The sequence below is a fragment of the Misgurnus anguillicaudatus genome, chromosome 18 (assembly GCF_027580225.2).
Source record: "Misgurnus anguillicaudatus chromosome 18, ASM2758022v2, whole genome shotgun sequence".
Lineage (NCBI taxonomy): Eukaryota > Metazoa > Chordata > Actinopteri > Cypriniformes > Cobitidae > Misgurnus > Misgurnus anguillicaudatus.
The window spans coordinates 631,910-643,958 of NC_073354.2; the positions used below are offsets into that span (position 1 = coordinate 631,910).

The following is a 12,049-nucleotide window of genomic DNA, read 5'->3' on the forward strand; positions in this document are numbered from 1 at the left end:
ATACTAGGGGTGGAACGGTACATGTATTTGTTTCGAACCGAATCGGTACGGGGGTCACGGTTCGGTGCACCAATTTAAACGGAGAATACACGGTATGAAAATGTAAAAAAAACTTGCGTGCAAAATAATTAATGTAATGCGGAACTACTGTTAGATTCGCGGGTTCTTTAGGGACAGCTAATCTGTAGGCCCGCTTTAGCTCTGAAGCTCTGATTGGCGCCGATGCAGTCGAGCTCCGCCTATGTATGCGCTCTATCAGAGCCCGTCTACATTCTCTGGCACTCTGCAGTTTTTTGTCAGGTGGACGGTCTAGTTGTGAGTGAGTGAGTGAGATAGCAGCGACAGTGAGTATGGCAAATGCTGGTGAGGATCCGCCGGCCTCTTTAAGATCGCAAGTTTGGGAAAACTTTCGTTTTCCAGTCAGTTACAGTAGTACAGGCGAGAGAGTGGTGGAAAAGGCGAGGACTGACAGAAAACGATGCACGGTGGGCAAGGGCATCAAGTGGGTAAATATCAGTGGGCTATTAAATGTTGTTACTGAGCCATTTGGGGACTGTAGGTAAAAGAAACCCCACATTTTAGACAAACGGGGGCACTAGTGAGCCACTTAAGAGACACGCCTATGTCTGAACTTTTTGTGCACACTTAACAGCCGATAACTCTCATGTGTGTGACAACTTTTAGGTTAATATAAGCACGCCAAAAGCCTTAAATATGCCTGAAAAAGAGTAAAATTTGCGGCGTTGCCATGGGAACAGCGTTCGAGATATCAAAAATACCTTCGCAATTTAACAAGTACAATGTCTCGACATCATGTTTACCACGTTTGGTGTCAATCGCATGAATCCCCTAGGAGGAGTATTTAAAGGTTCAACGCATGCATTTTTAAAACAATCCAAAATAGCCGACTTCCTGTTGGGTGGAGCTTAAATGTTAGAGGGCGAAAGTTGTTCGGGTCGATGAGATCTATAAGCGTACCAACTCTCGTACATGTGCGTACATTTGTGCATCAATGGGTTTTTTTTGCATTACAGGGGGCGCTACAAATCCCTCGTGCCACGCCCGTGTTCCAGCCTTTGGATTTCTGCAATGACGGACGACTCTGACGTCTGTGCCAAATTTCAAGAGTTTTCGAGTATGTTAAGGCACCCAAAAAGTCCAAAAGTGTTAAAAAAAATAAAATAAATATAGCTGCAAGCAGCGATGGTGGGCCCTCGCACGTTTTTTTACCACTACACGGTGCCTCCGAGAAAACGACGCAAAGTGGGCATGTGCATTAAGTGGGTAAATATCAGTGGACTATTTCATGTTGCTACTGACCAATTTGGGTACTGTAGGTAAAAGAAACCCCACATTTAGACAAACGGGGCCCCTAGTGAGCCACTAAATAGACACGCCTTTATCTGACCTTTTTGTCAACACTTGACAGCCGACAACTCTCATGTGTGTGCCAAATTTAAAGTTAATCTAAGCACGCCAAGAGCCTTAAATATACCTGAAATTAAAGTAAAGTTTGAAGCGTTGCCATGGCAACAGCTTTCGAGATGTCAAAAATTCCTTCGCAATTTAGCATCTACAATGTCTCAACATCATGTTGACCACTTTTGGTGTCAATCGCATGAATATGCTAGAAAGTGTATTTAAAAGAACATCGGATGGAACTGTCAAAAAAATCCACCTTTGTGACTGACACACTTCCTGGCGCCTGCTGGTGGCGCTATACCCGGGAGTCACAATAGGCACATCGATGCGATCGGAATCTTCGGCCAAACAAACACCCCGCATGTCATCACAATAAGAGATTTTTTGCCTAAGATATTAGACACTTCCTGTTTCTCTGAATTCGCCATAAAGTTGTCGCCTTGCCATGGCAGAACCGTTCGAGATATCAAAAATCCCTTCGCAATTTAGCAAGAGCAACGTCCCGGTATCATGTTTACAACGTTTGGTGTCAATCGCATGAATCCCAGAGGAGGAGGATTTAAAAGTTTGCCACATGCACTTTTGAAACCTTCCAAAATGGGCGACTTCCTGTTGGACGGAGCTAATAGGTTTGATTGTGAAAGTTGTTCGGGTCGATGAGATCTACAGTATATGCGTACTAACTCTCGTACATGTGCGTACATGTTTGCTCGATCTGTGCCCCAATGTTTGTTTTTGCATTACAGGGGGCACTACAGAGCTCCCTTGCCACGCCCGTTTTTCAGCCTTTGGCTTTCGGCGATCACGGACGACTCTGACATCTGTGCCAAATTTCAAGAGTTTTCGAGTATGTTAAGGCACCCAAAATGCCCAAAAGTGTTGAAAAAATAAATAAATAAATAATAAATATAGCTGCAAGCAGCGATGGCGGGCCCTCGCACGTTTGTTTACTGCTACACGGTGCCTCCGAGAAAACGATGCATGGTGGGCATGTGCATCAAGTGGGTAGATATCAGTGGACTATTTCATGTTGCTACTGACCCATTTAGGTACAGTAGGTAAAAGAAACCCCATATTTTAGACAAACGGGGGCGCTAGTCAGCCACTAAATAGACACGCCTTTATCTGACGTTTTTGTCAACACTTAACAGCCGAAAACTCTGATGTGTGTGCCAAATTTAAAGTTCAACTAAGCACCCCAAGAGCCTTTAACATGCCTGAAATTAAAGTAAAGTTTGACACGTTGCCATGGGAACAGCGTTCGAGATGTCAAAAATTCCTTCGCAATTTATCATCTACAATGTCTCGGCATCATGTTGACCACTTCTGGTGTCAATCGCATGAATCCCATAAGAGGAGAACATGCTCGAAAACACCGGGAATTTGGCACAGACCTCAAAGTCGTCGGCCACTAGGACCGGGCAAACGCTGGAACACGGGCGTGGCAGTAGGGCTCTGTAGCGCCCCCTGTAATGCAAAAAAAATATTGGTGCACAAATCAGGCAAACATCTACGCACATGTACTAGAGTTGGTACGTATATAGATCTCATCGACCCGAACAACTTTCACAATCAAACCTATTAACTCCGCCCAACAGGAAGTCGGCCATTTTGGATGGTTTCAAAAATGCATACGATGAACTTTTAAATACTCCTTCTAGGGGATTCATGGGATTAACACCAAACGTGGTGATCATGATGCCGAGACATTGTACCTGCTAAGTTGCGAAGGGATTTTTGATATCCCGAACAGTTCTGCCATGGCAAGGCGACAAATTCATGGCAAAATCAGAGAAACAGAAAGTGTCTAATATCTAAGGTAAAAAATGTCTTATTGTGATGACACATGGGGTGTTTGTTCGTCTGAAGATTCTGATTGCATCGATGTGCCTATTGTGAGTCTCGGGTATAGCACCACCACCAGGCGCCAGGAAGTGTTGCAGTCACAAAGGTCGATTTTTTGACAGTTCCATCCGATGTTCTTTTAAATACTCCTCCTAGAATGTTTATGCGATTGACACCAAAAGGGGTCAACATGATTTTTGATATCTCGAACGTTGTTCCCATGGCAATGCGTCAAACTTTGCTTTCATTTTCCAGCATATTTAAGGCTGACAGTTACATGCTGTGAACTTGTTAACACGCACCGGCCCGGCGGCGGGCCCTAGGGGGCGTTTTTACGTGTTTTTGTACTTTGTTTAACATCAAATATTCAATCAACAATCATAAACTTTGCATTATTTGAAAGTTTAAACACTCCAAATTCATGTTCTGAGCTTATTTTTGCAATCAATACACTGGTGTGGAAAAAATTTAATGAAATGCAGACGGAATGCATATAAAAAATTTTGTGGGTACTCACATGGCTTGCCATATGGTTCTGACAATTTCTGACAATTCCCAAAAACTTCAACGTACATTGCAAGGTAAGGGTCCACTCTTCAAAAAGCATCCCACGTTTTAATCCAAAACAATGAAAAATAGTGAGAAATCCAGCAATATCCTCCTTTGTTTACATCCGCGCGTCCGCTAAGTATGATCGATCATGTTTATTTTCTATCAAATATCGATTTTTATCAGTGAAAATCCATCTCTTCCTGCTTCGTTAGACTGTTCAGATAAATATCCCGCCCTATTTTTCTGTTTTGTCCAATCAGAAAAGGTTTGACAACTCAAAATCTCATGCGATCAATGATTTGCCTAGATAGATGTCCTTCAGCTTGCCATAGGCTTTTGACTGGATTACACCAAAACAAAGCCAGCCAATGCATAGTGAGCAAAGCTTTGATTGACAGAGGAAGTAACCAATCATGAAACGATTACAAGGATTCAACTTACGTCAGTAAAGTGTACTTCTGCGCAAATCTACAGAAGCGCATGGAGAGAAATGCCCACGCCCCCTCCGTGCGCGTTTGTTTGTTTGGGTAGCATAGCAGCCGGCTAAGCTCTCCGGAGCCGCTGAGAAACCTCTTCAAATGTTAGATATAACACCTCCATTGTGGATCGTGGACTACAGATGACTTTTTTGTGTTGAAAGTGTTTTGGAGAAGTTGATAAAGAGCATGATCGCGGATCAACAATGCAAGACTGGATGTAAACAAAGCGCGTCGTCGAGGAGAGATGGAGCGGATTATGAGCTCAGCTGCGCTGGCTTGGATAAAGTATGTGGATTCTTTTGTTGATTTACGTTACATTTCTTGTTTCATGTTAGCTGTTTTGATTATAAAGTAACACTGGAGATGACTAATATACGAGTTTTACATGGTTTCGTTTTTGTATGACATGTTATATAAATGCATCATATTTATAGCTATATGAATGAAATGCACAGAATATACAAACTAAAAACTAGAAAATAAGATATGTGGTGGAAAATATGAGTATTACCAGCTGAGAAATATAGGTTATTTGGCAAACATAAGACATTTGTAATTATAAATAAATATATTCATGTAATGTGTGTGTGTTTGTGTATATGTATTATGTTCATGTATATTACATCATAGTTTCTCATACAAATAGTTGTATGTCTCTAACTTTTGACTCAAACTAAAATCCTCTCTTGCTTTGTGTGTGTGTGTGTGTGTGTGTGTGTGTGTGTGTGTGTGTGTGTGTGATGTGATGTAAAACAGGACTTCAGCTGACACAGGAGGACTGGAATCTGGAGTGCATTCATGAGCGACCATATTCAAAATAGCAAGTATTTTGTTATAATGTGCAAATGTTTTTTTCTGAAATAGTTTTTTCTATGTGCTTTGGTGGGCAGATAAGTTCTGAATTGATATACATAATGTAATATGTAGTCCTGACTCATTTTCTTTTTATAATCATGTCATATTGTTATCATGTGTATATTTGGAGTTTCCAAGTGCACTTTTTCTGAAAGGACGCCTGGACTTTTTTGAAATAAAAGCTCACAGAAACAACATTTTTTGGAGTATCATTCTCAAATTTGAATCACAGCATGGTCAGACATTCAGTTCACCTATATGGTGTCCCCCAGGTGTCTCACATGACCATTTCATACCTTTTTTGCTAAGTGAATGTTATTTAAAGAAAAACGGAAGTCATTTAATGTATATTTTACCTTGTTTTACTCTGTTTCTTTACTACTCTGAGTTGTTATGACTATTAGGCAACAATATGTCAAGTGTCTAGTTTCAAACAAGACCAGAATTATGAATATAGACCATAGGGTTTAAGAGCTGCAGATGTTTTAGTTTGGAGTTGTCGTTTTTCAGAAAATGCTCAAAAATAGAAGTGCTAGCTAACAGGTTAAGGCACCCAAAGTGCATGCCAAGTGCTTAAAGGGGAATTCCAATCTAGACATTTTAGCCTGTTATCACGGGTAATTTATGTCCATTTTGCATTTTACATGAGGAAAAAAAAAGAAATTTTCACGATTTTACTTATAAGATTGATAGTGTGTCGAAGCTGAATTTTCGTAACGGTCTTTAATGGACTCAATTAACCAGAATGCACTGCGCGAAACTGAATCATTAGCTCCACCCACCAACCACTGTTCGATGCAGTCTTCAGGTTTGTTTGACTACATGCGGCGCCGCAGGAACCGACAGCCAGATGACGTCGAGGTTCCGCGAGAGCGATTTAAAAGCAAACTCCTCCATATGATTTCGCGAATCGCTCTCACGGTACTTTGACGTCATCCGGCTGTCGACTCTTGCAACGCCACATGAAGTTTAACAAGCCTAATAACAACTTTTACAGCTCAACTTGCTCTCAAATCAACTCAAGTCAACTTGAAGTTAGCCGGCAGACGAACCCATCCAAAGAGTAACTCCGCTTTAACCGTCTCTGAAGGGGAAATCACCAAAACCCTTGATAAAAGATTACTAGAAGGAACCTGTGCAGTAGGCTATGTGGATGTAAGGACAACAAATTCAGGCCACCGGGAGTTATTGTTGACATCAACGCGACCCTCAGCTGACAAACCACTCGAAATTTTGAATATGCAGCCAGCACTTTCGTCAGGAAGATTTTGAGTACTGTTTTTCAGCCCAGTTTTTCTGCGGACTCAGTAATGTAAAATTGTAAAACTATCTGAACATCATTTGGCTTAGTTGTTGCTTGTTTTGTGTAACTATGGTAAACATACTACGTAGAAAGTTATTATCATGTTGTTGTTATTATGAACACGAGCAAAGCAAGCTAACGTTAGCTCCTGTGCAGCTGTCAATCAAAGAACGTTATCATCTTCTGTCAATCATCTCGCCTCAAGACCCGCCCCCATTTAGAACGTTCAGAATTATGTAGTCGTGCATTTTTCTTCCGGTGATTTGATGACGCGTCAAATCACCATTACTGTAGCAGTTAAAAGCTTTTATTTTTAAAATGGAGTTAGTACATTTGATGGCAGCACAATCAAGTACATGTATGTCATAATATATAGTGTTGGAGCATAATGTTGTTTTAGGCTGGACTTCCGCTTTAAACATGCCTGAAAATAAAAGTAAAGTTTGACGTGTTGTCATGGGAGCAGCATTCAAGATATCAAAAATCCCTTCGCAATTTATCATCTACATCTGCCTCAGCATCATGTTGACCACTTTTGGTGTCAATCGCATGAAAATCCTAGGAGGAGTATTTAAAGTTCACTGCATGCAACTATCAAAAAATCCACCTTTTGTGACTGCCACAATTCCTGTTGCCTGTTGGTGGCGCTATACCCGAGACTCACAATAGGCACATCGATGCGATCGGAATCGTTGGCCGAACATACACACTAAGTTTCATCCCAATAAGACATTTTTTGCTTTAGATATTAGACACTTCCTGTTTCTCTGAATTTGCCATAAATTTGTCGCCTCGCCATGACAACACCGTTCGAGATATCAAAAATCCCTTCGCAATTTAGCAAGTCCAATGTCTCAGCATCATGTTCACCACGTTTGGTGTCAATCGTATGAATTCACTAGAAGTATTTAAAAGTTAATGACTGACACACTTCCTGGCGCCTGGTGGTGGCGCTATACCCGGGAGTCACAATAGGCACATCGATAGGATCGGAATCTTCAGACAAACAAACACCCCGCATGGCATCACAATAAGACATTTTTTGGCTTAGATATTAGACACTTCCTGTTTCTCTAAATTTGCCATGACTTTGTCGCCTCGCCATGGCGGAACCGTTCGAGATATCAAAAATCCCTTCGCAATTTAGCAAGTACAATGTCTTGACATCATGATCACCACGTTTGGTGTCAATCCCATGAATCCCCTAGAAGGCATGCATTTTTTAAACAATCCAAAATGGCCGACTTCCTGTTGGGCGGAGCTAAAATGTTAGAGGGCGAAAGTTGTTTGGGTCGATGAGATCTATATGCGTACCAACTCTCGTACATGTGCGTACATGTTTGCCCAATCTGTGCACCAATGTTTTTTCTGCATTACAAGGGGCGCTACAGAGCCCCTTTGCCACGCCCGTGTTCCAGCCTTTGCCCGTTCGCAATGACGGACGACTTTGACGTCTGTGCCAAATTTCAAAAGTTTTTGAGTATGTTTAGGCACCCAAAATGCCCAAAAGTGTTAAAAAAATAAAAATAATAATAAAATATAGCTGCAAGCAGCGATGGCGGGCCCTCGCACGGTTTTTTACCGCTACACGGTGCCTCCGAGAAAACGATGCACGGTGGGCAAGGGCATCAAGTGGGTAATATCAGTGGGCAATTTAATGTTGTTACCGACACATTTGGGGACTGAAGGTAAAAAAACCCCACATTTTAGACAAACGGGGGCGCTACTGAGTGACTTATGAGACACACCTATGTCTGACCTGTTTGTCCACACTAAACAGTCGACAACTCTGATGTGTGTGCCAATTTCAAGTTACTCTAACCACGCCAAGAGCCTTAAATGTGCCTGAAATTATAGTAAACTTTGATGCGTTGCCAGGGGAACAACGTTCGAGATATCAAAAATCCCTTCGCAATTTATCATCCACATTGTCTCGTCATCATGTTGACCACTTTTTGTGTCAATCGCATGAATATCCTAGAAGGAGTATTTAAAAGAACATCGCATGGAACTGACAAAAAAATCCACCTTTGTGACCAACACACTTCCTGGCGCCTGGTGGTGGCGCTATACCCGGGAGTCACAATCGGCACATCGATACGATCGGAATCTTCAGATGAACAAACACCCCACATGTCATCACAATAAGACATTTTGTGCCTTAGATATTAGACACTTCCTGTTTCTCAGAATTCGCCATGAATGTCGCCATCCCAGAACCGTTCGATATATCAAAAATCCCTTCGCAATATATCATCTACAAGGTCTTGGCATCATGTTCACCACGTTAGGTGTCAATCGCATGAAACCCCTAGAAGGAGTATTTAAATGTTCACCCCATGCATTTTTGAAACAATCCAAAATAACCGACTTCCTGTTGGACGGAGCTAAAATGTTTGAGTGCGAAAGTTGTTCGGGTCGATGAGATCTATATGTGTACCAACTCTCATACATGTGCGTACATGTTTGCCCGATCGGTGCCCCAACGTTTGTTTTTGCATTACAGGGGGCGCTACAGAGCTCCCTTGCCACGCCCATATTCCAGCCTTTGCATGAGCCTAGTGGCACACGACTTTGACGTCTGTGCCAAATTCCGTAAAAGAACATTGGATGGAACTGTCAAAAAAATCCACCTTTGTGACTGACACACTTCCTGGCGCCTGGTGGTGGCGCTATACCCGGGAGTCATAATAGGCACATCGATGCGATCGGAATCTTCAGACGAACAAACACCCCGCGTGTCATCCCAATAAGACATTTTTTGCCTTAGATATTAGACACTTCCTGTTTCTCTAATTTTACCATAAATTTGTCGCCTCACCATGGCAGAACCATTCGAGATATCAAAAATCCCTTCGCAACTTAGCATCTCCATTGTCTCGGCATCATGATCACCACGTTTGGTGTCAATCGCATGAAACCCCTAGGAGGAGTATTTAAATGTTCACCCCATGCATTTTTGAAACAATCCAAAATAACCGACTTCCTGTTGGACGGAGCTAAAATGTTTGAGTGCGAAAGTTGTTCGGGTCGATGAGATCTATATGTGTACCAACTCTCATACATGTGCGTACATGTTTGCCCGATCTGTGCCGCAACGTTTGTTTTTGCATTACAGGGGGCGCTACAGAGCTCCCTTGCCACACCCATATTCCAGCCTTTGCATGAGCCTAGTGGCACGCGACTTTGACGTCTGTGCCAAATTTCCGTTGTTTTCGAGCATGTTAAGGTGCATGCCAAGAGCTTAAATATGCCTGAAAATGAAAGTAAAGTTTGACGTGTTGCAATGGGAACAGCGTTCAAGATATCAAAAATCCCTTCGCAATTTATCATCTACAATGTCTCAGCATCATGTTGACCACTTTTGGTGTCAATCGCATGAAAATCCTAGGAGGAGTATTTAAAAGTTCACCACATGCAACTGTCAAAAATCCACCTTTTGTGACTGCAACACTTCCTGGTGCCTGTTGGTGGCGCTATACCGGAGACTCACAATAGGCACATCGATGCGATCGGAATCGTTGGCCGAACATACACACTGCGTTTCATCCCAATAAGACATTTTTTGCTCTAGATATTAGACACTTCCTGTTTCTCTGAATTCGCCATAAATTTGACGGCTCGCCATGGCAACACCGTTCGAGATATCAAAAATCCCTTCGCAATTTAGCAAGTCCGATGTCTCAGCATCATGTTCACCACGTTTGGTGTCAATCGTATGAATTTTCTAGGAGAAGTATTTAAAAGTTCATGACTGACACACTTCCTGGCGCCTGGTGGTGGCGCTATAGCCGAGCCTCACAATAGGCACATCGATGCGATCGGAATCCCCTCAAAAATCCCTTCGCAATTTAGCAAGTCCAATGTCTCGACATCATGTTCACCACTTTTGGTGTCAATCGCATGCATCCTCTAGGAGGAGTATTCAAAAGTTCAACGCATGCATTTTTTAAACAATCCAAAATGGCCGACTTCCTGTTGGGCGGAGCTTAAATGTTAGAGGGCGAAAGTTGTTCGGGTCGATGAGCTCTATATGCGTACCAACTCTCGTACATGTGCGTACATGTTTGCACGATCTGTGCGTCAATGTTTTTTTTTAATTACAGGGGGTGCTACAGAGCCCCCGTGCCACGCCCGTGTTCCAGCCTTTGCCCGTTTGCAATGACGGACGACTCTGACGTCTGTGCCAATTTTCAAGAGTTTTCGAGTATGTTAAGGCACCCAAAATGCCCAAAAGTGTTAAAAAAAAAATAAAAAAAATAATAATAATAAATTCAAGCAAAAACAATAGGGCTTCGCACCTTTCGGTGCATAAAAGTAAAGTTTGGGGCATTGCCATGGGAACAGCGTTCGAGATATCAAAAATCCCTTCACAATTTATCATCTACAATGTCTCGGCATCATGTTGACAACTTCTGAAGTCAATCGCATGAATATTCTAGAAGGAGTATTAAAAAGTTCACTGCATGCAACTGTAAGGCTTAAATATGCCTTTAAAATGAAAGTAAAGTTTGACACGTTGCCATGGGAACAGCGTTCGAGATATCAAAAATATCTTCGCAATTTATCATCTACTATGCCTCGGCATCATGTTGACCACTTTTGGTGTCAATTGCATGATTTTTCTAGAAGGAGTATTTAAAAGAACATCGCATGGAACTGTCAAAAAAATCCACCTTTGTGACTGACCCACTTCCTGGCGCCTGGTGGTGGCGCTATATCCGGGAGTCACAATAGGCACATCGATGCGATCGGAATCTTCAGACGAACAAACACCCCGCATGTCATTACAATAAGACATTTTTTGCCTTAGATATTAGACACTTCCTGTTTCTCTGATTTCGCCACGTCTTTGTCGCTTCGCCATGTCAGAACCGTTCGAGATATCAAAAATCCCTTCGCAATTTATCAAGTACAATGTCTCGACATCATGATCACCACGTTTGGTGTCAATCCCATGAATCCCCTAGAAGGAGTATTCAAAAGTTCACAGCACACATTTTTTAAACAATCCAAAATAGCCGACTTCCTGTTGGGCGGAGCTTAAATGTTAGAGGGCGAAAGTTGTTCGAGTCGTTGAGATCTATATGTGTACCAACTTTCATACATGTGCGTACATGTTTGCCCGATCTGCGCACTCCTGTTTGTTTTTGCATTACAGGGGGTGCTACAGAGCCCCTGTGCCACGCCCGTGTTCCAGCCTTTGGATTTCGGCGATCACGGACAACTCTGATGTCTGTGCCAAATTTCAAGAGTTTTCGAGTATGTTAAGGCCCCCAAAATACCTAAAAGTGTTGAAAATAATAATAATAAAAAAAATATAGCTGCAAGCAGCGATGGCGGGCCCTCGCACGTATTTTTACCGCTACACGGTGCCTCCGAGAAAACGATGCACGGCGGGCAAGTGCATCAAGTGGGTAAATATTGGTGGACTATTTATGTTGTTACTGACCCAATTGGGGACTGTAGGTAAAAGAAACCCCACATTTTGGACAAACGGGGGCGCTAGTGAGCGACTTAAGAGGCACACCTATGTCTGAACTGTTTGTCAACACTTAACAGTTGACAACTCTGATGTGTGTGCCAAATTTGA

At 42.4% G+C, this 12,049-nt stretch overlaps 1 protein-coding gene across 3 annotated transcripts in view; it reads right to left on the minus strand.

The window, feature by feature from the left end:
* ddhd1b (DDHD domain containing 1b) overlaps window positions 1-12,049 on the minus strand; it is a 269,259-nt gene that overhangs the window by 161,942 nt on the left and 95,268 nt on the right. The gene's annotated exons all lie outside the window — the stretch shown is intronic.